The following is a 26,965-nucleotide window of genomic DNA, read 5'->3' as shown; positions in this document are numbered from 1 at the left end:
ATTATAAATGTCAAAATAAATTAAGTTTAAACACTTTTTAATTTTAATGACAAACCCAGCCAAGTATTCCATAAATGCAGTCAGCTTGAACAATCTCTGTATGCATTATACAGTTCTTTTCAAAATATATACACCAAACAGGCTGCAAAAGAGCAATATTAAGAACCCTTTTTACCATAGGCCTCCTGGTGGCTATATGTAGAATTACAAGTAAAACATACATACGGTGTATAGCTTCTGGTAGTGGCTACAAATCTTCAAATCATGTTTTCCCAGCAAATTCTTCTACCTTCCTCTCTTGCCAACCTTTCCTACTTCTCAATGTCATAAAAAGCACACTCGTGGTGTTTCATGTGAATAAATACAATGTAATGATGTTACTATTATGTATCTTTTAATTGGCACCATACAAATTTTCATTATTTTCTTACATTTGAAGTTGTGACTCATTTAGTGCTTTTCCAACTGTATGCCGGTATAGCTATAAATTACACTGTTATCATTTCCAATACCTTTTCAAAATCCTCCCCATTGCCTTGTATATACATCTTATGTAGCTTACAACTCTTATCCTGTTTTATTAAACAATTAAAAACAAAATCACTCAGTCTGTCACAAGAAACTATACTATAGATCATTTTAATAAATACCCCTGGTGGTGAATTTGCCAGTTTAAGTACAATTATATTAAATTAGATACATGCTCAAACTAGTACTCGGAGACAGTATTATATATAAAGACCCTTTGAAAATGTCTCTATACCAGGTATCAAGCTGGGAAATCAACCAATAAAATTATATAATATTTGTATACTTACCATCTTCCATTATAACCTCTAGATGGCTTTTCTTTTTTCTTCCCATTCTGTCGTTTGACAATCAGCGTATGTTTGGCAAACACTGTCCACAAAAGCTTATTTGTTACTGTTTACCCTTTACCCTGTTTACTGGTCCTTATGGAAGAACATTTTCAAACTTTCCCTTTTGTCTCCGGTGAAATTGCATCCAGAACGAGTAGTGAGATATCCATTGATCCGCCTTTCATTTTCAACCTGGACAGCACCTGTGATATTAGATTACAACAAATATGACTTAAACATGAAGGAAAAACCTTTTGCAGAGGCTTAGGAGATCAGATGGTACATCTTATAACCTTTTAATGGAGAAATCATGTCATGTGTCAAGGATTGTATTTTTACAAGGATAATTTGGTTATCAGTTGCTTGTTTTCTCCTGATAAGAAACTGCACTAAATGTAGAGATTTTTTTAATTTGTAGAATTTTTGCTATGTAAATTTGTTTATATCACTAGTACAACATGAAGGTAAATTGTCATAGATTGTGATGTTCTAGTCATTTGAGTTTTATGTATTACGGTATTATCTACAAGCTAATTTATTGTGTGTTTGAATTTATTTTGTAAGGTTGAATGCTTCACTTTATGTTTTTTGTTTTAAAAACATTGGTTTATTTATATTTTGACTCCCTTATCCTTGCACCTCCCCACCCTTGGTTTTATAACTGGTCTAATAAAAGCCAATTTCTAGTAGTCCAAACACAAGCACAACTGTATTGCAACACTACAATCTCGAGCAGGAGACAAAAGAAACAGGTTTTGTGGTGAATCTTTCCTGAAGAGATGTAAAAGCCTTTGAAAGCTCACTGTGCTACCCCTAATACTCAGCCCAAACCTGATTTAGAGAATAGTGCTCAGCTTCTGCTAATTTGTCCCAAGAACATAATTTTGTCTAGATCAATGAAGCATCTGCAGTATACCTTGCTCACAAAAATCCTTGTTCCCAGTGTTTTGCTCAAAAATATAAACTATATAAACATAGAATTTGACATATGGGTTTGAAGTATGAGATAAATGTCATTATATGTGTCTCTGTACTGACCTGAAATGATTATCCATTCTCCGGTACTTAAACATTACACTCCCTCTTTCCTAATAAGAGACTTTTAAAAAACATGAATTTGAAGGCCGATAAGAAACATTTGGTGCACCTAGTCTGCCCATATTTCCTGCTGTAAAAAAACTCAAACCTTAAATGGTCCTTGTTCTTGTCTTATGTTCAGCTTACCCTTATGACTAGGGCCGGCCCGACAATGGAGCCGAGTGGGGCAACCGCTCCAGGCGGCACTTTTGAAGGGGCGGCACCCGCTCGGCGCCCCTCTCTCTCGGTCTCGGTGCCGGCTTGTAATGTTGAGCGCCGGAAGATGACGTAATTTCCGGCGCTCAGCATTACAAGCCGGCACCGAGACCGAGCAGGGAGACTCACCGCAGGACTGCTGAAAGGTAAGTACGGGGGGGGAGAGGAAGGGTAGATAATGGGGGGGGCGGCAGGGAGAGGAAGGGTAGATAATGGGGGGGGCGGCATTTTAAACTTCGCCCCAGGCGGCATTTTGTCTTGGGCCGGCCATGCTTATGACTCCCCCCTTGTATGCACTGTATTAACCAGAGATGAAGATGCCTAGATACAACTTCAGATGTGCAGTGGAAGACTAATATTTTGCCTACAGGATTATTGTTACACTTCCCATATATGAGGTTTGCCTGAGGTTGGCTTAAAGTGATTTAAAGGGATGTTAAAGCGATTTAACAAAGTACAAGAGGTAAATTTATTTCAAAAGAGGAGAAATATTAGAAGAATAGGTCATAATCCAAAATTAGAGAGTAAGCTTATATGTAAGTAGGTACTTAGATGTAATGTAAAGAAGTTTTACTTTACTGAAAGGATGGTAGATAAGTGGAAAAGCCTCGATAGGATTTTAATTACTGCTTGTTCATATTAACCAATATCATCATATCAAACAACCCCATGTTTGATTTGAGCTCCTGGACTCATCAACATTTTTGTTTTTTCGTATATGATATCCTTTCAGTAGCAATTTGGTATTTTATTTATAATTATTATATCCAGCAACTTTGAACAAAACTCTCAATCAGGGATAAAAAGTGTCTATACAAGGACATCAGTGTTTTTAAGTGTCCAAAATTCATTGGTTCCTATTCAAAGAACCTACCTGTGCACACAGAAGACTTATTGGTGCCCTAAAATTTAGGGTTTTTTTCACTCCCAGAACACAACCACTATTGTGAATCATTCTTCGCATGTAAGGTTGCTGCTCAGTGGCATTAATTAATAATGTGCTGGTAGGGTCTAAAAAGAATGGATCATGCATGTCTAATGACCAAAGCATTTCAAGTAAGTTTATTTTGGAGACCTCTTATTCCTATTATTAATAATGTGCAAGACTGTTTTTAAACTTTTTATTTTTTTATTTTTATTCTTTTCAGATGGAGGTACATGTTTTAAATAAAATTAGATCTATTTGATGAAGGGAGTGTAACCCTATGATACAAACACAAGCAACATGTGTTTTAATGTTTAATGCTGTATTATGTTCTCTTTTCTCAGAATTTGTTTAACACAAAACCCAGATAATTAATCTGTAGGTTATCTGCATTTCGGGATTCCATGGTGTCATGCTGATGTCCTTAAAGCAGTTAGTTTGACGTATCAAGTGAATTCTACTTTAAGTTTTAATTTGCAAAAATGCAAGAACAGTGATGTATTTTATTAGTGCTGTATAATTAGCTAGCACAATGAAAGCATTCTAAGCAGAACGTGTTTGCATGTAAGTTGTAACAGCATCAAAATTGGCTTGTATTTGCAAATCATGCCATTCTTGAAAGTTTTATTACAATATTAACATACACTCAGATGGATCACACAGACATCTTATATCATTGGTATTTCATTTTAAATTTGACTTAGTCAATATTGTATGTATCCATTAAAAGAAACAATGTTTCAGTCCCTAAGAACTTTTATTATTATTATTTTTTATTTATATAGCGCCAACAGTTTACGCAGCTCTCTCTTGAGTGACGCCGCTATGCATACATGTGTGTTCAGAAGAAATAGATCATTGCTGTGGTCTCTCCCGGTATATGACTCATGGGGGTTGCAGTTGTTATTTCTAATTGTATATACATATATATATATATATATATATATACACACACTATATGGACAAAACTTTTGGGGCACACACCTCTTAATTATTGAATTCAGGTGTTTCAGTCAGACCCATTGTGTTATACACGTACCTGCTACCCGTTCCCATGCAGCACATCCTCCTAATGTCTGGTCTGCTGCGAGATGTTAATCGCTGCCTGCCCCGACCCTACTTTGTTTTTTACTTTGTTGCTGCTTGTGTTTCATTTTATACCTCGCTACTGGTCTGGTTTGACCTCGGCTCAGGATTTGACCCTGCATCTGAGTTTGCCCTGATTTCTGCTTTGGTGTACCCTGGTTCTATCCTTATTACCCTCCCGTGTTGTCAGTCCTTCTATCACACTAGTGGTTTTGGTGATATGTTCCGGATGGGGGCAGCTAAATCCTCCCAGCCATGGAGTAATTTAAGGCTCAACAATAGAGGAAAATGGGCTGTCATCGGTGAAAACCCTCAGCTGGGCACTGACCTGACTCCGCATAGAGGGTCCAGCAGGACTTGATGTAACACATTGCTACAGGTGGATAAAATCAAGCACCTAGCCATGCAGTCTGCATTTACAAACATTTGTGACAAAAGTGGGTCATTCTGAAGAGCTTGGTGAATTCAAGAGTGGTAATGCAATAGGATGTCACCTTTGCATTAAGTTGGGTGAGAGCTTTGTGGAATGGGTTTCCATGGCTGAGCAGCTCCATGCAAGCCTCACATCACCAAGTACAATTCCAAGTGTTGGATCGAGTGATGTAAAGTACACCGCCATTGTACTCTGGAGCAGTGGAAATGTGTTCGGTGGAGTGACGAATCACGCTTCTCTGTTTGTTTATATATGTTTATATATATATATAGGGCAGGTGAGTGTTTGTGGTCCCATTGTCCTCATTGGCCCCAAACTAAAAATGAGATAGAGGTCGTACACAAAAGAAGGTGCATCAGCATTACAAAAGGGTGGCATCTTTGTTGAAATGTGTATTTGTGCCCTACATTTGTTTCTATAGTATATTTATGTGGTGAAATATATCCCCCGTATGATAAATGCTGATAAACACACCATCCATATCCATGCCACTGAAGGTAGCCCAGGTTCATCTGGTAAAATGAATATAGAAGACTCCTCACATTGCAACTGAAGGCCTGCACTTTACTTTCAAAAAGAGCAATTAAACATGATGAATGTATTGCAAGAATTAAGACTGGATACAATCTGGAATGTGTCAGTTACAATGTAATTTAAAACCAAAAATAGGATCAAGGACCTATTTTTACATATTATTCTTTAGTGTGCACTCAGCTCTGGCCATGTGTTTGACTCTCTTGTTTTAGCCTTGTTTATTGTGCCAAAGACGCAGAAACAAATCCATGTGAATAAATGCAGACTATAGTTTCAGCAGAACTAACCAATACTGTTTTTCATTAATTTCCTCAAAGTGCCAAATGTCTGTTAACATAAGTAGTCACGTATGCAATTTAAGATCAAATTATCCAAGAAACCATTTTGCATGTAAAATAGCTTTTACTTTCATGGGTATGTCATATAAGTATACTTACTTTGTACTGTTTATATAATATGAAAGCCATATATAGCATATGACTTGTATGGTGAATTTAAAATAAGGTAACTCATTGGCTTAAATCTTGAGCCATTTTTCCAGAGTTTCATATTTCCTGTTTTATATCATCGTCTTTAAATTTATTCATAAAAAAAAATCTCTTCTGTCTAATTTGCCTGAAAGATTCCCCACCAACAGCTATTTTTCCTCACACTCTAGACTAGCTGCGCTGAAAAGCTATTACAAAAAGCAAATACTATGAACTGTGAAAAAATTACAGTAGAATAAGGAAAAAATGTTTATAGTTTACATTTAGCTTTTAAAATAATTCAGTTACTTTGGAGAATGTGTTTTTGAAATCTAATGCAATGGATGGAGAATACAGTTTTCTTAGAAAGAAAGAATGAAGAAGAAATAAGGCCACTTCTCAACATATAAAAAGTAATGCTTAAAACTCATAATTTCATATGTATAAAACATTAAATTGTGTTGATATTAACATAATATAACCTAGAGCTTATAATGCAAAAATCCCAGATAGTGCAGGGGCAGCACTTGCGTGTCCTAGTCAGTAATGTATGAAAATGATACGTGTCCTGGTAAACATGGTTGATGTGGTCACCCTAATGTGAGCTAATATGACTTCTTAAATGCAATTTCACTGGATTTAATTCCCAGTTTTCTGGAAGTCTAGGATGGCAAGCGAGTGCTGATAAGAACAAAACAAAAAGTCTTGTTTACCCTAAGGTACATCCAGTATCACCTATAAGGATGACCACTCATGGAGGAGCTCTCTAAAAGCAGTCAGGCAGGGAACTGTTTTTACTCCTCCACGTTAGGTTTGCCATCTGCAGAATGAGGTGGAATGTTGGTGGACTGTTATTTAGCCCCAGGTATGAGGACTTTATAGGGAGGCAGCCTCTAATTGGCACCACATGATAAGTTAAACTTTGAAAAGAACAATGTCATGGTTTTGCATCACCCATACTGTATGTATCAACCAAATCCATACCACATAGCCCAGGTTTGTTTGGTAAGAAAAAAAAGATAAGTGTAAGTATATCATATATCATTGGAAGACTGACCAACTGGTTATTATATACTGTCTTTAATACAATTTTTCGTTAACTATGTCAATACCAGACAGCGTAATTTAGTACTTTAAAAACCAACAAAGAATCACTATTTCTAGGTGATTCCGAGGGAGCAGCATCAATCCCATGGTACCAATGGAGAGCTCAAGGTCCAAGGATGTTATGTTCCAAAAAGTGACTTGATCCAATGTCAGGGCCCTGGCCATGAACACTTCCCACCTCTAGCAACAGACCTTCAACACTGGTGTCCCCCTGTGAGTACCACAAATGTTGGATAGTATTGGGGTAGTTTCTTCTCCAGGTATTGTAGAATGATTTACAAATTATTTTGTAGTTTAAGGCCTCGAGAAATAAAAACTAAAATGATATCTCAATGTAAATGCCAAAGCAATTAGTTGGAACACTAACTTATTTGGTAATTTAACTTAATTTGGTTACTTTTGGAGTAACATGATCCAAGATTCTCTCTGATAGGGTTGAGGAATTTGTTCAGGTTTGTCCTGTTTAACTTTTGTTTTATTCATGTATAATTAGTACATTTTTGTGAGGTGTGACTGTCAAAGGCAAACGTTAGTAATACTATAACAGTAAGGGAACCCAGTATTATGCAGAACTGAAATTTTTGGAGGTGGAGAAAAAATGTAATAGGTCATCTAATTATACAAATAGCTGACTTCCAAGAACACAGCATCCTTAACAGGCTAGCATTAAAATCAGTTTAATACTAGAAATGACACTATATGATAAAATGTATTTGCGTTAATGAAAACTTTAAGGGTTTACTGAGAAATTACTTTTTTTTTTTAGCTTTTCCTTACTTATCTCTACAAGTCTTTACTCAGTTTTGTAAGATATTCTTAAGACTCTTCATTCCTTCTCAACCAGCTACCTCATGAAAAGATGTCCCAACAGGACCAATGACGTACCTGATGCATCCACATCACTGCAATCACAATCATCACTTCTACAGCCAAACACATGCATGGGTAATTGTAAGCACTGCTTTTGTCTCTGCTGTCTGCCTTCTCACTGTGATCGTGACCTAAAAAGTGCTTCTAAGTACTGCTTTTGTCTCTGTTCTTTGTCACCTCACTGTGATCTTTAGCTGGCGACAGAAAATTCTGCAAATTAAGTGGAATGATGGTGGGGCTATCATTCCATGCTTATAAAATGACTATTTAACGGTCTAGTGTAGATTTATAGGAACTGAAGTCCAAATTTGTCAGCAAATCAAATGACAGCTACACGTCATGTTATTCCCCCCGTGGCTTGCCCACCCATACATTAATTTGGCCACTAAAAGTACCCAAGGACCATAATAATACTGTATATTAAGCATGCTTAGAAGACCCAACAAAGGGACTTCATAAGTGCTTAACCCTGCCTACAGGTGGCCCATTCAGGGAATTTCCAGGGCCCTCCTGTTATAGAAGTGTACAGAAATGTAACGGTTTTACAGTACTAAAAAGTAAAAATTAACTTTCATTTAAAACCAGGCTAATTACAATCCTGATTCTCTTATACTTGGTCAGTATTCTTCTACACCCTGTGTAATGCATTCTTGTGAAGACTTTCACATCCCTCTTGCCAATTCTGGTAATGCATTTTTATGCATCTATTGGAATTTAAAATATTAATATACATTTCCAATATTACCAAGCGCTTGCACTTATGCAGATTGCTTCATGAATATTATATTATTTTCCTTTCCAAAACATAAATCAAGTTTAATATTGAACATAAAAATATAAAAAGTGTTACTCACATTTTGTTTTACTTATTAAAAGTTTTCTTTCCACAGGCAGTCACTAAAGGGTTGGTAACAAAATACTTAAGGGATATTGTAAAATTTTTTACAGTGTAATTGTCCTGTTTTAGGTTTAATATACAGAGGAACCACAATTGCATATTTATTTGCTGATTATCTCTAAAGTATCTCTAAAATGAAACCAGCTATGATGAGTTAATTTTTTATTTTGTAATCTTCATATAGCGGGACTTGCAGTGTTTTGCAAAGGCGGCAGTCCCTCTGCTGCAAACCAGGATGATTAGGTCCTCTGCCTATGTAGACTGCATTAGACCTTAAAGGCACGGAACGCTTTTTTTTGCATGAAAGACACCGACTGAAACCCTGATTATAAGACGTCCCTCCAAAAATTGAATATTAATTTAGAAAAAAAAGAAAAAGCCTGAACATAAGACTACCCTATAAGAATTATTTTTTAATAGTAATTATTATTTCACATTTTCATATTTAATAAAAACTATGATTGAGAAAAATGCATTTTTTGTTTGTATTTCCTTTTATTTGCCAACCTGCCCCCCAGTTATGTACATCTGCCCCATGGCTTGCTACTCTGCCCCCACATATGCCTTTTACCCCCCTATATGCCACTCTGCCTTCCTGATATGCCACTCTGCCTGCTAAATGCCACTCTGCCCCACAGATATGCCTTATACCCCCCCTATTTGCCTATCTGCCACCCCTAATATGCCCCTCTGACTCCCTGGTGTCAAGTGGGGGCAGCTGGTGGACGTCTGCGCGATGCACCAGAAGGTCATGTCACGCAGCAGCAGAGGTTGTCTAGGCGCATCGCACAGATGTCCCAGGGCTGGCAGAGAGGAAGATACATGTCCCCTGCAGGGCTGCGGTGGATCCGTCTCTCTGGCAGCCGGTGAAAGTTTGCGAGACGCGCTCAGACAACCTCCACTGCGCCTGGCCGGTAGTTCTATAGTGGAGCACCGGAAGGTCATGTCAAGCCGGCGCTCTGTCATAGAAGCCCCGGCAGCTTCCAAAGAGGAGGATCCAGGTCACCTGCAGCACTGCGGGGGATCTGGATCTTAGTCTTGTAGTCAGATCTCTATTTGAGGTCTGATTATAAGGCGACCTCGAATATAAACCTTGTCTTATAATATATGGTATTATAATATGGTATAATAAATATAGATGTGAAAATTCCTACAGTGAAAATATATTTCAAGCCTTGCAGTCTCATTGGCTATGCGTTGTTGATAGATAACCCATTACAAAATAGAGTCACATGTCAAATATCAATAATGCAAACAAAATTGAATGATGTAGATATATATTGCATACATATTCCACCAGTGTAGCAATTGTGCATTAAAGCACATTATTTGAGCTGAGTAATGAGGAACTTAGCTGAGAACTTTCATAATGCTTCCACTACATCCCTCATAGGAAGTGGCATATCCTGGCCTATGCCGACTAGGCCTAGGGCTCCAGCAGTCCCTCGCCTACAAAACAATCAAGCCCCCAATGCCATGCTGCACAACGGGCTGGTTAGACAGTGGCGGCTCAGCATAGCCGCCATAGACTGCATTAAAAGGTGATAGACCTTTGAGACACGGCATGCCAGAATATGCCGATTGTAGAGCACTGCCCTGGGTCAGGCCTAGGCCAGAGCCCAAGGTAAATAGGAAAAAAATACCACATTTGTGGCTAAATGCAGATTTAGATATATAATTCTTAGTACTGATAAATGCCTAGATCTTTCAGGAAAAAAAAAACGTGAGGAGCATACAAGTTTGTACTAGAACAAGGCACTGATAAGTTGTTGCTGTAGCAACTGAAAACGATTCTTATACTTTTCTGTCTTGTTTTTATATAAATTCATTTCAGGAGAAGAATAAAATAATAGACCTGCTACAGCTTAACATTCGAGTGAGAAAAAAAATATGTTTTGTGGAGTAACACCTTTAAATGAAATGTACAGTTAAGCAGAGTGTCATGTTTTTTATTACAACATTTTTGAAAGATAAACTGAGATATTTCAGTTAAATGTAGAACCAAATGTCAGGGTAATAACGCTATGTTGAAACATTTACATTGACACATTATAATTGTAGCTCTTTTGTGTAACATACGTGATGTGTCAAATAAATGCCCAACAATTTAAATACACCATATCACTACTACTAAAATATTGACATAGGTCCAATAGTGAAATGATTGTAACATAGCTTAAAGAAATATGAATGTTTTTATTTCCAAATGGGGTAGGGAGTAAAAGATTTTTTAGTCGGCTACTGTCTAACCAGCCCGTTGTGCAGCATGGCATTGGGGGCTTGATTGTTTTGTAGGCGAGGGACTGCTGGAGCCCTAGGCCTAGTCGGCAACAAAAAAGATAAAACATAAGTAGCTAGATTTCCACAGTCCTATTAGCAGCACTATCTGTTTTATAGTATTGTACAAACAAACATGTTAATCTCCAGGGCTCTTTTCTCTTGGCAGAGTAAGCAGCATTTGGTCATGTGCACTTCCCATTCACTTTTCCTCCAACTCACAACCCACTTAAAGCCTACTCAAGAGATAGTCCTGCCCCTGTGAATGGCTAGCCCCACCCCATACACAGCTAGCCTCATCTCTACCTCTACTTATGGATAAATCAATGTTGATATTAGGGGTTATGGTGCCCTGGGCAATCTTTGTCTCTGCTCCTGTGTTGCTGGTATGGAGATATCACATATAGAAACATAGAAAATGACAGCCAATAAGAACCATTCAACCATCCAGTCTGCCAAACCTCTGAATACTTTCCTTAGTCCCTGACATTATCCTATATGTAGCCCAGCCCTATGCCCATCCTGTGCTTCATAAAACTGATATTACTTTTAAACATTTGCCCCTCTTGCTTAAGACTAAGTCTGCTTGTTGTGGCCATTTAAGTATTTAAATATTTCTATCATATCCCCTCTGTCACATCTTTCTTCCAAGCTATAAATGTTAAGATCATTTCCTGGTAAGTTTTATCCTACCCCTTACTAAAAAATTACTGCAGTTTTACTGCATTTGTACTTCACTGTACTGCAGTTTTACTGCAGTTATTTTTGTACGGAAGTACAAATGCAATAAAGCTGCAGTACATTGAAGTGCAACTGTAGGTTTGCAATATAAAAAAAAAAGTGCAGTAAATGTGCAGTAAAACTGCAGTACAGTGAAGTACAAATGCAGTAAAACTGCAGTAAATGTGCAGTAATAGTGCACTAAAAGTGCAGTATTGCTGTTTTTTCATGTCCAAAAAACTGCAGTATTACTTCAGAAAAACTGCAGTAATTATTTGTAAGGGAAAATCTATGAACTATTTTAGCAGCCCTTCACTGAACATTCTCCAAAGTATCGATATCGTTTTGGAGATACTGTCTCCAGTGCACAACAGCATGAGCCCTTCCTCTTTCTACTGCTAATACCTCCCCCTTTACAACCAAGCATTCTGCAAGCATTTCCTGCTGCTCTATTGCATTGCCTACCTACCTTTAAATCCTCTGAAATAATAAACCCTAAATCCATTTCCTCAGATTTTGAGGTTAGGCCAGAATCAAATATTCTATACGTTGCCCTTGGGTTTTTATGCCCTAGGTGCATTATCATGCATTGATCACTAGTTGCCACAGCTCTGACAATTTTTCCAGTTTACCTAAATCATTTGCCATTTGATTTATCCCTCCAGGAGCATTAACCCTCTTGTAAATCTTTGAGTCATCAGCAAATTATACCTTACCATCAAGACCTTCTGCAATATCATTAATGAAAATATTAAAGCGAATGGGTCCAAGTACAGATCCCTGAGGTACCCCCCTGGTAACAAGACCTTGTTCCAAATATACTCCATTTACTACAACCCTCTGATGTCTGTCACTCATCCACTGCCTAATACAGTCAACAATATTGGAATCCAAACTCAGGGACAGTTTATGTATAAGACTTCTATGTGGGACAGTGTCAAAAGCCTTAGTGAAATCTAGATATTCAAAGTATGCTGCATCACCTTAATCAATTATTTTAGTCACCCAATCAAAATAATTAGTGGTTAGTCTGGCATGATCTTCATGAACTAAACCCATGGGTTTTTTTCTATCTTGAAACTCATGTGATTTTAGAGCCTATACTTTATTATAGTTTCCATTCATTTCCCCACTACTAATGTAAGACTTACTGGCCTGTAGCTGCCCTACTTCGCCCTACTACTTTTCTTGTGAGTGGACACAACATTCGTTAATTTCCAATCTTCTGGGACTACTCCTGTTAACAATGATCAGTTAAAGAAAACCATTAATGGTTTTGCTAGTACACCACTAAGCTCTTTTAATGACTTTGCGTGTATCCCAATAGGCCCTACCAACTTATTTGTCTGTACTTTAGACAGCTGTAGTAGAACCTCCTCCTCGATAAACTCATACATTTAAAGCTGAAAAAAAAGGGCACTGTTCTTGCATCAAACAAGTACCCTGTGTATCTTTTAATATGCATACTTCCAAAATGTTTAAAAACCAACAAATGAAAGCACATACCTGATACAGAAGATGCAGCACTGCTGCTGCAGTTGCCCTCCTCCATGGTATAACTATTCTTGCCACTGATTGGCAGCTTATATCTTGAGCCAGCACTGTATCTGACTGAAGGGGAATATATCATATGCATGTAGATGAGCTTAGCTGAACACATCTGCACAGCATTAAGTTGGGGTGGGGAAAAGGGCAAACGCATATGGAGGGATTCTGCAAAATCCCCTATGTATTTCCAAAAAGGGCAGCTATCTAAAAGTGGCACTATGTAGGCTAGCTAAGTATTTTGCAATACACAGCCCTATTAATATTGTTTTATAGCTCCCATAAATGACCCGAGCACTGTAGGAATAAATGAGCCTTCTTGCAATACTTTATAGTCAGATACACAGTATTGTTGTTAGGCTTGTGCTATATCCAACACAATTGATGTTTACCAGGCAAATGCTCAGTAATTTAGCATTTTAGTGTGATTTATCTTTGGTGCATGTAAAAGGTCATTTAATCTAATGGATCGTGGAACTCTACTTTGATTAACAGTAGCCTGCGCTTTCTATGCTAAAATATTACAGAGTATAGTCGATGCACGTGTGATGTCAAGGGTATTGCAGTAAGATTTTTTTTCTCTAGCTTACCGAGTACAGTTATATGGAACAAAGTACTTTCTACAGAAATTCTCAGCTTAGTAGATTTATGGATATATGTTAGTGTGGGTTTGAGTCTGTTATAAGGGAAAAAATATAAGAACTCTATTTTACATACAAATCTAACGTAGAATATGCATGTTATTGGCTGCTGCTAATCATGTTGATTAGAATGTGAGTTCTACTGAGCATGTGTGAGACATGTTTCAATCAATGGCCCCCCTTTAATGGGCACATCATATAGTTAACCGTTACACAATGAACTCATTTTCACTGATTTACTTTGCCACTTGCTGTTAATTTCTGCATGTGTTAGTTTATGATAAAACTTGAGTCTGTAATCATGGTTATAAAACGTATAATAATTATATATATATATATATATCTGTTCTTTCATGTTACTTTTGTCACTGGTTCACTGGCGCCACCTGGTGCTCAAAGTTCTAAAGTCTCTAAATACGTTGATATTTTTGAAATTTTTGCATCATGTACTCCACTGTTAGAGCCTCTTAGTTATAAGTACATGGATGTAGGGTTGTTGGTTACTAATTCAGTCAAAAGGCTATTCTGGTGTTTCTATCTTCATAGTCTAATTATTAACTTTTCTTGTAGGTAAAGATTAAATGATCATTTTCCTGGTATTTAGTAGCTTAAAGAAAAGGCAGCACAATGGAAGCTAAAAATCACATCGCTTTCATAATTCTCTCCTGTTGTGGAGCCCTTATGTTAAAGAATGTTTATAACATGCTCCACAGATGACTGACGGTAAGTGATGCATTCGTAAAGAATTAAAACTGATTATGGCAAAGTATTAAACTCAAGGAGGAACATAAATACTTGGATTGTCTAGCAAACTAGAGGGCTGTGAACGTGATGTTCAGTGTTGTAGACAGAGTGATAGATAGGTAACCTGAATCCCTTTTTTCATCTTATTCTCCATAACACACAAACTGCAAGTATTCTATGCTTTATCTGTATTGAATCTGCTCTCCATAGACAATTTACGGTTCTCTACACAATGACCTACATAGACATGCATGACACTGACACACAGCTACATTACATTCATTATATTTTACCCCAAAGCATATAATGCAACACTTGTTTTATATGCCATTTAGACTAAGGCTGTATATTGTCATAATCCATCTGTTTCATTAGTTAGCACTACCTGAAAATAAGTAGAGGTGAGCCATCGTGACACTATCCATAAAGACAATGCATTATGGAAATATTAGCACTGGTAGTCTGAAAGATCTTGTTATTTAGTGACATCTGAATTATATTGCAGTCACACAGAGAATAAAAATATCGTCATTTTGAAAATAAATTGCCTATTTAGCATTCATGTCTTCAGACACAAGCTCTGACGTACTGACCTGATCTGAAAGGCCAACACATTTCCTGCTAGCAAAATATGATGGCCTTTGTTTCTTATTTTTTTTTGTAAAATGATAGATTATCCATAATTTTTGTCAGCTACCACGCACAAAATGTGGTGTTGAAATGAGGAGAGTAGACATGACAAATGTTTGTCCAATTGATGAAGAAGGTCAGAAAAGCTTCCTTCAGTATAATATGGAAGACCGTACAGATAATAATTTACAGCGATGAAAAGCTTTGAGATTTTAACTTGGCCTTAAAAGTTTCTGCACAAACCTCTAGAGAGAGGAAAGCAGAGAGAGATGTACTTTGGAACTGTCAGATAATTTGAGTTGAGGAGCCAATGTACTTTTGTAGTAAAGAAATGACCACCGTTGGTACCGTTATATCGGGGATAGTATATTTAAGGCAAGCTTGCAGGACACCGATGTCTCTTCTTTAGGCATAGTCAAATGCCTAGAGAAAGAAAGCCTAGAACTATTTACTTATGAAAAAATAAAAACATGTAATACAGTACTCACTAGAAGTGTGAGGCAACTGTTGTTGGTCTCACATGGACAGATACAGAGCCTGATCTTGTGAGGGCCACAAAAAGACACTAACACACCTAGAGACTGACACAACACAACCTAACCCATGAACACATCCAAACCCATCAACGCACATGCACACTGACACTAAACACATGCACACAGACACACACACTAACATACCCACACACACTAACATACGTATATTCACACTGACACACATGTACACAGACACACACTAAAATGCCCACACTAACATACACAGACACAAAGACTCACACACTAACACACAACGGACACTAACACTAATGCACACAGTGCCAGACACTCAAACTAACATGCACACATACCCAAACACACACAGTTACACACACTAACATACCTAGACACACACTAACAAACATAAGCAGACACACACTAACAAAACACAAACTAACATCCAGGCACCCACACACATTTAGCACTGTCCATGCTAACATACACAGGCATACAGATTTACTCAGGACATACCTCTTTATGCCTATGACATGACATGACATCTTTATCGGTGGAAGGATTTTCCCCCTGGATCTATATCAATCTCATAGAGTATACTATGAACTCCAGGTTTTCTTAAGGTGCACTAGCTCCATCATGTCTGTTTAGAAATGCACCACATGCATAAACCTTTTAATGTCATATCCACCTCTATCAAGGCATCCTCCTCACTGAACATTGGCCTCATACCCACATAAACATTTTACATGCACCTCCCTTTTGTAATTAGTTTTTTCTAGAACTGTGTAAAATAGGTGTACTTTCTTGTCATTGATTAGCTGCTTTAAGCAGCCAATACTGCAAATAGTCAGTCAACAGAGAAGGCCGTGCACTCCTAAATGTAAGTGACTTTTTCCTTACAGCTTTAGTTGGTGCTTATTAAAGTACTTACACACAACTTACTGCGTACTTACGAAGTACTTTTAAATTAATTGTTTCTGGGCTGTATAGGACACTCTTTATCATGTGTATTAGCTATTAGTTAAAAATGTCAGTTTTATCCAGAATACAGGATAGCGGACACAGATGTGAGCAGGGCCAGGCTGGAGAACACAAAGTGGCCCTGGTACTTTAAGTCCAGCAGCCACCTGATGACCACATCTATAAAAGCCCGGAATGGTGGAATAAGCAGGTATTTAAGGGGAAGGGCTACACCTAGGTAAGCATATGCAGTTGGTCAGGTCATTAGCATATAGACAAATAATTGTTCTGATGACCTCTAGGCTGCAACAGACATGATGGTGAATGAATACAGCCAGGGTGGAATCCTGTCAGTCATGGTTTCCAGGGTGGAATCCTGACAGTCTGGAGCATTCATGAGGAAATAAAACAGGAATAAAATTAGCAATTGTTGTTGCCTATGAATCTGGGAAGGGTTATAAGGCCATTTCCAAACAATTAAAAGTCATCATTCGCAGGAGTGGACATCCCAGCTAATTCACCCCAAGGTCAGACCGTGCAATGCTCAGAGAAATTGCAAAAAACCCAAGAGTTACATGTCAGTTAGCATATTAAATGTTCCTGACAATACAATTAGAAAAAGACTGAACGAGTATGGTTAGTTTGGAAGGTTTGCCAGGAGGAAGCGTCTTCTCTCTAAAAAAGAACAAGGCAGCATGACTTAGGTTTGCAAAGTTGCATCTGAACAAACCACAAGACTTCTGGATCCATATGCTTTGGACAGATGAGACCGAAGTTGCCATAATGCACAACACAGCACAGAACACAGCATATCAGCACAAACACCTCATACCAACTGTCAAGCATGGTTGTGATTGTAATTTGGGCTTGTTTTGCAGCCACAGGACTTGGGAACCTTTCAGTCATTGAGTCAACATGAATTCCTTTGTATACTAGTATTGTAGAATCGAGAGTGCAGTCTCACACTTTAGGGATTAGCATAATTTGCTGATTATGCTAATTGTATTGTTTACACACATAGAATAAGAACCCTTTAAAGCTTTGTTTTAATAAATTGCTTGGAGAATATATAGATGTAGCAGGTAAATATTCATATAATTCACGTGAATATTTATAGTAGCCCCAGTATTCTCTTTGTAAATTGCAAACATCAGTAAGATGCTTGTCATGCAAAGTGATTCTTCATATAATTTGCAGACAAGGATGTGGAATGTATTAATAAATCCACAATTATGCAAATATTAGCATCTTCTTTTTTTTTTATAATTTTTTTTTTTAGCGAATTTGTATTCCATATTCCTCCTATCACTCAGTACTAATGTACTCAGTATTTCCCAACAGTCTCATTTCAGAATGACATGCACTGACCTGTGTAGCTACCACATTGTCCTGCTTTTCATGGGCTATTTGGGGTGTTCCTCTGATTTCTGCTGATCAGCTTAGAGAGCTATAAAGTCAATGGAAGTATGTGCTACTGAAGCATAAACCCCCATTGTAGCTCCAACATAGCCCTGCTTGTGACCACACCCAGTCTGACCCTGGTCACACCCCCAACAAAGGTGTCCCTTTGGACACCTGAATTGTAGGGAGATAAGGAAAATTACTAAATTGCCACAACAATCAGCTGTACATTCTGGCCTATGCTGACTAGAATAGAAGCATGCCCCCCAACTGTCTTGATTTGGGCAGGACAGTCCCGATTTTGGGACTCTGTCCCGCTGTCCCGCCTAGCCCTACCTCTGTCCCACTTCAGGGGTGGAGGAAGGGTGAGACGAGAGCGGTAGTCACTTCGGGTGCAGCTGCAAGGAGGTGCACAGCCCCCCGATCAGCAGCTGAAGCATGCAGGACTGGTTGGGTGATAACAATTTCCCTCTAGTCGACTCAACATTAAAGAGAGCGAGGTCCGTCACTTTAGACCTTTCTTTACTGCTCCCTAATCACTACGCACTGACAATTGATGCCGAGCGCGGGGAATGACTTTGCACCCCCGTGCTCTGCATTCAACGCATAGTGATGAGGGAGCAGTAAAGCTAGGTCTTAAGTGACATACCTCGCACTCCTACCATAGTATGGAGGATGGTGGAAGAGGTAAGAGATGGGGAGAAAGGGGTGTTAGGGCACTGTATGTGTATGTATGTGTGTGTAAGCTTGTGTTTGTGTGTATGAGCAGGTGTGTGTAAGAGCAGTATAGGTATTTGTAAGCTGGTGTGTAAGGGCAGTGTATATGTATATGTGTGTGTAAAGGCAGGTGTGTATAAAGGCAGTGTTTGTGTGTGTGTAAAGTCAGGCGTGTGTAGGGGCAGTGTATATGTATATTTGTGTGTAAAGGCAGGTGTGTGTAAGGGCAGTGTATGTGTAAATATGTGTGTAAAGGCAGGTGTGTTTAAGGGCAGTGTAGTGTATGTGTGTGTATAAGGGCAGTGTATATGTGTGTGTGTGTGTGTGTGTGTAAAGGCAGGTGTGTGTAAGGGCAGTGTAAATGTATATGTGTGTGTAAAGGCAGGTGTGTCACGGCTAGAGGACCAGCAGTGCAGGAACTTGGTATCATCCACCGGTACAGGAGCAGAGCAGTATACTGGTAGCAGCAGGCAAAAGAGTAGTCGTTACACGGAGCCGAAGTCAGGAGTAGGCGAGGACAGGATAATCAAAAACAAGCCGGGTCAAACACAGGAGATAGACAGGACCGTCAAAAACAAGCCAAGGTCAGAAGCCAAAATCACAAGGTATTTAATAAGCACAGCCAACACGCACAAGGCACTATCACAGGCAATGAGCTAATGCAACAGCCAGGTTTAAATAGACATACTAATTGCATTTACCGCCCAGCATGAAACGGAGGCTTGGAACGCACAAGGGTAGTTCCTATAAGAGGCCGCACGGTGGCGCGCGTGTACACAGAACCAGAGTCCATGCAGTCTGTGTTCAGGAAACCTGCCAGTGGCTACAGGCGTCGAGGGGTTTCAGAAGAACGGCGGTTGGGACAGACAGAAGGTAAGTACCCCGCAGTTACAACCTCCCCCGGGTTAGCCCCCCCATAATAAATTTTTTTACAAAAGATCATGGCATTTGTTAGATCTTTGTTAGATCAGGTTTGATCAACTGTTTTTTTCGTTAGATCTACTCTAAAATAAGCAATATTAACTATCTTTTTCAGGGGGGGCTAACCCGTAGCCAGCCCCCCCTCAACAAAAATTTCAACAAAATGTTACTGATTATGATAGCTCTACGTTAGATCAGGTTTGATCAGACAAAATTTTTGTTAGATCTAGTCTAATTACTGAGATATTGCATATTTAATGAGGGGGGCTGGCCCCCCTCAACTGAAATTTGGATTTTTTTTTATGGATCTTGGTAGATATTCGTTAGATCAGGTTAGATCAACTGTTTTTTTCGTTAGATCTACCACGCAGGAGGCGGTATTCACAATCCTATTTTGTGTGAGGGGGATGGGTACACATAGGGGCTGGCCCCCCTCAACTGAAATTTGGATTTTTTTTATGGATCTTGGTAGATATTCGTTAGATCAGGTTAGATCAACTGTTTTTTTCGTTAGATCTACCACGCAGGAGGCGGTATTCACAATCCTATTTTGTGTGCGGGGGATGGGTACACATAGGGTCTGGCCCCCCCTCAACTGAAATTTGGATTTTTTTTAATGGATCTTGGTAGATATTCGTTAGATCAGGTTAGATCAACAGTTTTTCTCGTTAGATCTACCACACAGGAGGCGGTATTCACAATCCTATTTTGTGTGCGGGTAATGGGTATACATAGGGTCTGGCCCCCCCTCAACTGAAATTTGGATTTTTTTTAATGGATCTTGGTAGATATTCGTTAGATCAGGTTAGATCAACTGTTTTTTTCGTTAGATCTACCACGCAGGAGGCGGTATTCACAATCCTATTTTGTGTGAGGGGGATGGGTACACATAGGGTCTGGCCCCCCCTCAACTGAAATTTGGATTTTTTTTTATGGATCTTGGTAGATATTCGTTAGATCAGGTTAGATCAACAGGTTTTTTTCGTTAGATCTACCACGCAGGAGGCAGTATTCACAATCCTATTTTGTGTGCGGGGGATGGGTACACATAGGGTCTGGCCCCCCCTCAACTGAAATTTGGAATTTTTTTTATGGATCTTGGTAGATATTCGTTAGATCAGATTAGATCAACAGTTTTTTTCGTTAGATCTACCACGCAGGAGGCGGTATTCACAATCCTATTTTGTGTGCGGGTAATGGGTATACATAGGGGCTGGCCCCCCCTCAACTGAAATTTGGATTTTTTTTTTTATGGATCTTGGTAGATATTCGTTAGATCAGGTTAGATCAACAGTTTTTTTCGTTAGATCTACCACGCAGGAGGCGGTATTCACAATCCTATTTTGTGTGCGGGGGATGGGTACACATAGGGTCTGGCCCCCCCCTCAACTGAAATTTGGATTTTTTTTAATGGATCTTGGTAGATATTCGTTAGATCAGGTTAGATCAACTGTTTTTTTCGTTAGATCTACCACGCAGGAGGCGGTATTCACAATCCTATTTTGTGTGCGGGGGATGGGTACACATAGGGTCTGGCCCCCCCTCAACTGAAATTTGGATTTTTTTTATGGATCTTGGTAGATATTCGTTAGATCAGATTAGATCAACAGTTTTTTTCGTTAGATCTACCACGCAGGAGGCGGTATTCACAATCCTATTTTGTGTGCGGGTAATGGGTATACATAGGGGCTGGCCCCCCCTCAACTGAAATTTGGATTTTTTTTAATGGATCTTGGTAGATATTCGTTAGATCAGGTTATATCAACAGTTTTTTTCGTTAGATCTACCACGCAGGAGGCGGTATTCACAATCCTATTTTGTGTGCTGGTAATGGGTATACATAGGGTCTGGCCCCCCCTCAACTGTTTTTTTTTAGGTCTGTGTACATGCATTTTTTCAGCCCCTATGTATACCCATTACCCGCACACAAAATAGGATTGTGAATACCGCCTCCTGCGTGGTAGATCTAACGAGAAAAACTGTTGATCTAACCTGATCTAACGAATATCTACCAAGATCCATTAAAAAAAATCCAAATTTCAGTTGAGGGGGGCCAGACCCTATGTGTACCCATCCCCCGCACACAAAATAGGATTGTGAATACCGCCTGCTGCGTGGTAGATCTAACGAAAAAAACAGTTGATCTAACCTGATCTAATGAATATCTACCAAGATCCATTAAAAAAAATCCAAATTTCAGTTGAGGGGGGGCCAGCCCCTATGTATACCCATTACCCGCACACAAAATAGGATTGTGAATACCGCCTCCTGCGTGGTAGATCTAACGAGAAAAACTGTTGATCTAACCTGATCTAACGAATATCTACCAAGATCCATTAAAAAAAATCCAAATTTCAGTTGAGGGGGGCCAGACCCTATGTGTACCCATCCCCCGCACACAAAATAGGATTGTGAATACCGCCTCCTGCGTGGTAGATCTAACGAAAAAAACAGTTGATCTAACCTGATCTAACGAATATCTACCAAGATCCATTAAAAAAAATCAAAATTTCAGTTGAGGGGGGGCCAGCCCCTATGTATACCCATTACCCGCACACAAAATAGGATTGTGAATACCGCCTCCTGCGTGGTAGATCTAACGAGAAAAACTGTTGATCTAACCTGATCTAACGAATCTCTACCAAGATCCATAAAAAAAAATCCAAATTTCAGTTGAGCGGGGGCCAGACCCTATGTGTACCCATCCCCCGCACACAAAATAGGATTGTGAATACCGCCTCCTGCGTGGTAGATCTAACGAAAAAAACAGTTGATCTAACCTTATCTAACGAATATCTACCAAGATCCATAAAAAAAAATCCAAATTTCAGTTGAGGGGGGACCAGACCCTATGTGTACCCATCCCCCGCACACAAAATAGGATTGTGTATACCGCCTCCTGCGTGGTAGATCTAACAAAAAAAACAGTTGATCTAACCTGATCTAACGAATATCTACCAAGATCCATTAAAAAAAATCCAAATTTCAGTTGAGGGGGGGCCAGCCCCCCCTCATTAAATATGCAATATCTCAGTAATTAGACTAGATCTAACAAAAATTTTGTCTGATCAAACCTGATCTAACGTAGAGCTATCATAATCAGTAACATTTTGTTGAAATTTTTGTTGAGGGGGGGCTGGCTACGGGTTAGCCCCCCCTGAAAAAGATTGTTAATATTGCCTATTTTAGAGTAGATCTAACGAAAAAAACAGTTGATCAAACCTGATCTAACAAAGATCTAACAAATGCCATGATCTTTTGTAATAAAATGTAATATGGGGGGGCTAACCCGGGGGAGGTCAGTTACAAGGTGTGTGTAAGGGCAGTGTAGTGTATGTATGTGTGCATAAGGGCAGTGTATATGTGTGTGTGTAAGGGCATTGTGTGTATAAAGGCAGTGTGTGTAAGGGCAGTGCACATGTATGTGTGTGTGTAAAGGCAGGTGTGTGTGTAAGGGCAGTGTAGTGTATGCATATGTGTGTGTAAGGGCAGTGCATATGTGTGTTTATGAGCAGGTGTGTGTAAGGACAGTGTACGTGTATATGTGTGTGTGTAAGGGCAGTGTATGTGTACATGTGTGTTTATGGGTAGGTGTGTGTAACGGCAGTGTGTAGGGACAGGCGCGTGTAAGGGCAGTGTATGTGTATATGTGTGTTTATGGGCAGGTGTGTGTACAGACAGTATGTAGGGACAGGCGCGTGTAAGGGCAGTGTATGTGTATGTTTATGGGCCTTTGTGTGTAAAGGCAGTGTATGTGTATATGTATGTTTATGGGCAGGTGTGTGTAAAGGCAGTGTGTAAGGGTCCTGGGAGGGAGGCTAACATTAGCCTTTTTTTTTTTCATTAAAAAAAAATCTCTGCTGCTGTTCACTTCTCTTTCAATGCTCAGCCAGCATTATGGTGGACACTTGGCTGGCTGAGAATCATGGGAATTGTAGTTGACAGCTATCATCTGCAGCTTTCCTGTTGACTGCACTTCCCATGATGCTCAGCCAGCATCATGGAAGCAGTATGTCTGGCTGAGCCTCATGTGTAGTCAACTGTAGTTAACAGGAGATGATGTGACAGGTGTTAGTTGTGAATTACAACTCCCACGATGCATAGTCTTGTGGACACCTGGCTGGCTGAGCATCATGGGAATTGTAATTCACAGCTAACATCTGCAGCTTTATCTACTGTTAACTGCACTTTCCATGATGCTCAGCCAGCATCATGGAAGTAGTATTTCTGGCTGAGCCTCATGGGAATTCATTTCAATGTGTTGGTTATTTTTAACATTCATGGCAGTGCTGACAAAAATAAAGCGTGTTTTAAGTGGCGATGCAAGCGTAAAGTGCAGATGCTTGTATTGGTTCTGCGAGATCGATACATTTTGAAATGTTGGGAGGTATGTAGTAGGTACAGGGAGCAGCCCCATCCTCCTTTACCATGGACAGAGTGTCCTATTTGTTGATTGGACTCTGCTGACTGCCATATGTTAATGCCCTGTTTGGAGCGATCTCCTGTATAACCTGCCCATTTAGCCATTACAGACCACCATAGCATCATTCAACCACATGACCTTTGGAGTCAGCGTGCAGGGAAAGCAGATCTGGAAAGACAAGACAGGTCCTAGAGAGAGGTTTAGGTTGCTACTCTGGGTCAACCCCAATAAATACATCGCTGTCGAAATGGGACAGGGGAATTAAAACATGCATGCCAAAAAAAATGAATCTTTCATTTTACTATGGTGGCTATAATTAAAAGATATTCTTGCTGACATGGGAAGAAACACTAGGCCACAAAAAAGCACTTTGGATTACTCGGATGTCAGTGATTTATACATTGTAGAGTTTTATAATACACAGAAAACTGTGAAATAAATGCACAGTGAAGACTTACTGTTGCATTGAGTTTGCTTACCAGGAGATTTCATTGAAATGTTACTGGATCAATATCAAATCTTGCCACTACTGGACAATGAATCAAAAAGCTGCAATCCTCTGTACTTTTAGCAATATAAAAGAAGGAAAATTATGTTTTTTCTGTTTTACTGTCTGCAAAAAAATGCATTCTCTGCCTAGTTAGCCCTTAAGCTTTAAGTCGAAATCTGCCAACAAAAATGCACAAATCCACTATGTGAAAGTATAAAGTCTACTGGCTTAGTAAATAACAAAAGGCTCCAGAGAACACTAAACACATGAATTTTATCTCAATTATATATCAGCTGCTTCGTGGATGATCAATTAGTGAAAGCATTTTCTAACTAATGGTATATGTACATGCATGTTGTTTATTATGTTCTCTGGGGTTGAAATAGATGAGTTATTGTGATGAGCCACACAATTTGGCATTGTGAATGGAAGTTCGGTATGCAGTAGTAGGCAAGCAGTATTAAAACAATGATAAATGCATGCCATACCTGCAGGATCCATGGTCAGACAAGATCCAGATGACAAGCAGGCATGGCAAACCAAAGGGAAGGGCAGGGATGCAGGCAATCTAGAAAAAAATAGAAAAGAAACATACAGGCTAGCTCTAATACTCTAAAGATTTAGTTGATTGTATGGCCATAAAAACGCAAAGTTTCAGCTAGAAGCTTACATTGTTTGAGACTGTTGTCTTCTGTTTAGTCATATGGTACTACATTTGCAAATTTTTGTACAGGTCCCACAATTTTCCCCATACATTTACATAATTGTTGAGAATTAGGAACAACTTTACTATAGGGGAAAATACTTTACTGTATAAACATGGTCATTTGGTTAGATCTAATACCCAGCAAGGCTGCAGGTAAATGAATTCCATAAATTTGCTAACTTCACATGATATAATCACCGTTGACAGCTCTACAATCCATCCAACACACCATGTTCGCTGCCTTGGTGTCATGTTTGACTCTGCTGCCTATTCTTCAATCCATCCTGAACACTGCAGCCAGACTAATTTTCCTTTCCCACGGTTCATCCTCTGCTGCCCCACTTTGACAATCACTCCATTGGCTTCCTATTCACTCCAGAATTAAATTCAAACTCCTGACCCTGATCTATAGAACCTCAACAACTCTGCACTCCCTATATATCTGCTGTCGTTCCTTCAATGACGTTTTTCTTATCACCGCTTCCCACACCCTTATTCAGTATTTCACATGTGCCAATCAATAAAGCTTTGTCCCTCTTATTCCAATTTCAAAAACCCACCTATTTGGGGGAGCACACTACCTTTCCTCTTAATACCCTCAACCAGCATGCCAAAGCAGGGCCCTCCTCACCTGTTGTGCCTGTTAGTCAATTTGTTATGTTACATACTACTTGTTATGTCCTGTCCACCCATTGTACAGCGTTGCGGAATTTGATGGCACTATATAAAACAATAAATAAATAAATAATAATAATAAGTAACCATCTGCCATATCCTCCTGCAAGATCAACACAGTTCTCCATATGTCCCTTGCTACAATCAACATATCCTTACATAAATCAGTCCTATCCTACTGTCTCTCTTTCCCCATCAACCACCCAACATATTGTAAGCTTGCAAAGGCAGGGCCCTCTTCTATTTCTGCATCGGTATGCTAAACCTCTTCAGTCCCATATGGATGTACAAGTACACCCTAAAAAAGCTTTGCTTAGAAGCCCTTTGGGATGTACAGGTACATCATGACTTTCTTGCAGCGGGAGAGATATTGTAATAAGGTGTTGCCACTACTTCAAAGAAGAGACAGATATTTATTAGACGTTGTAGCTGAGTTGTAGCTATTTGAGTCCGTAGTCCTGTAAAAAAACCAATGCCAAAACAAACATACCAGCCGGTAGAACCCGCTAGTACCACAGCAAAGGGAACCTATTGCTGGAGTGGAGTGCTCTACATTTCACACTTGAGCAACCTAAGAAAGAGTATTGTCCACCACCTGGCTACAGTTCAGCAATAATATCGTCTGAGGTTGCATTTAATCTATTTAGCTACTGCTACATGGGATATCAGGCTGTCTTTTGAATGCTTGGATTCTACCCTGTCAACAGAAGCCAGCATCGCGAGTACCAGTAAGCCATTAAATAAGGAATGCCCGATCAAGCAATCCCTTCAGGAGATGTCACTGCTGATATCAACCGGAAAGGTCATCTGAGGACAGGATGTCCCCTGCAGAGTCTGTCTACTAGCCGCTCACACGCATTGCAATCCCCAATGCAAGTCTATGGAGACTTGCTTATTGATCACGGTGTGATCGGTGCAGGGGTATTATGGGAAGAGGGGGAGAAACAATGTTAATTTAACAATTTGTTTTATTTTCATGTATTTAGAAAAAAACCTAAAAATAATAAGATAAATAAAAGAGAATAAAGTGAGCCAATTGATGTAATTGTGACATCACTGGCATAAAAACACGTTCAAGTAATCTCTATCCATATTGCACTGATAAAGAAATAATTAAAATAAACTGTTACATCTCATTGCCCTAGCTC

The sequence above is a fragment of the Sceloporus occidentalis genome, unplaced genomic scaffold, assembly GCF_023333645.1.
Source record: "Sceloporus occidentalis isolate IW3139 unplaced genomic scaffold, rSceOcc1.0.p SCAF_67, whole genome shotgun sequence".
Taxonomy (NCBI): Eukaryota; Metazoa; Chordata; class Lepidosauria; order Squamata; family Phrynosomatidae; genus Sceloporus; species Sceloporus occidentalis.
This window is presented reverse-complemented; position numbering follows the sequence as displayed.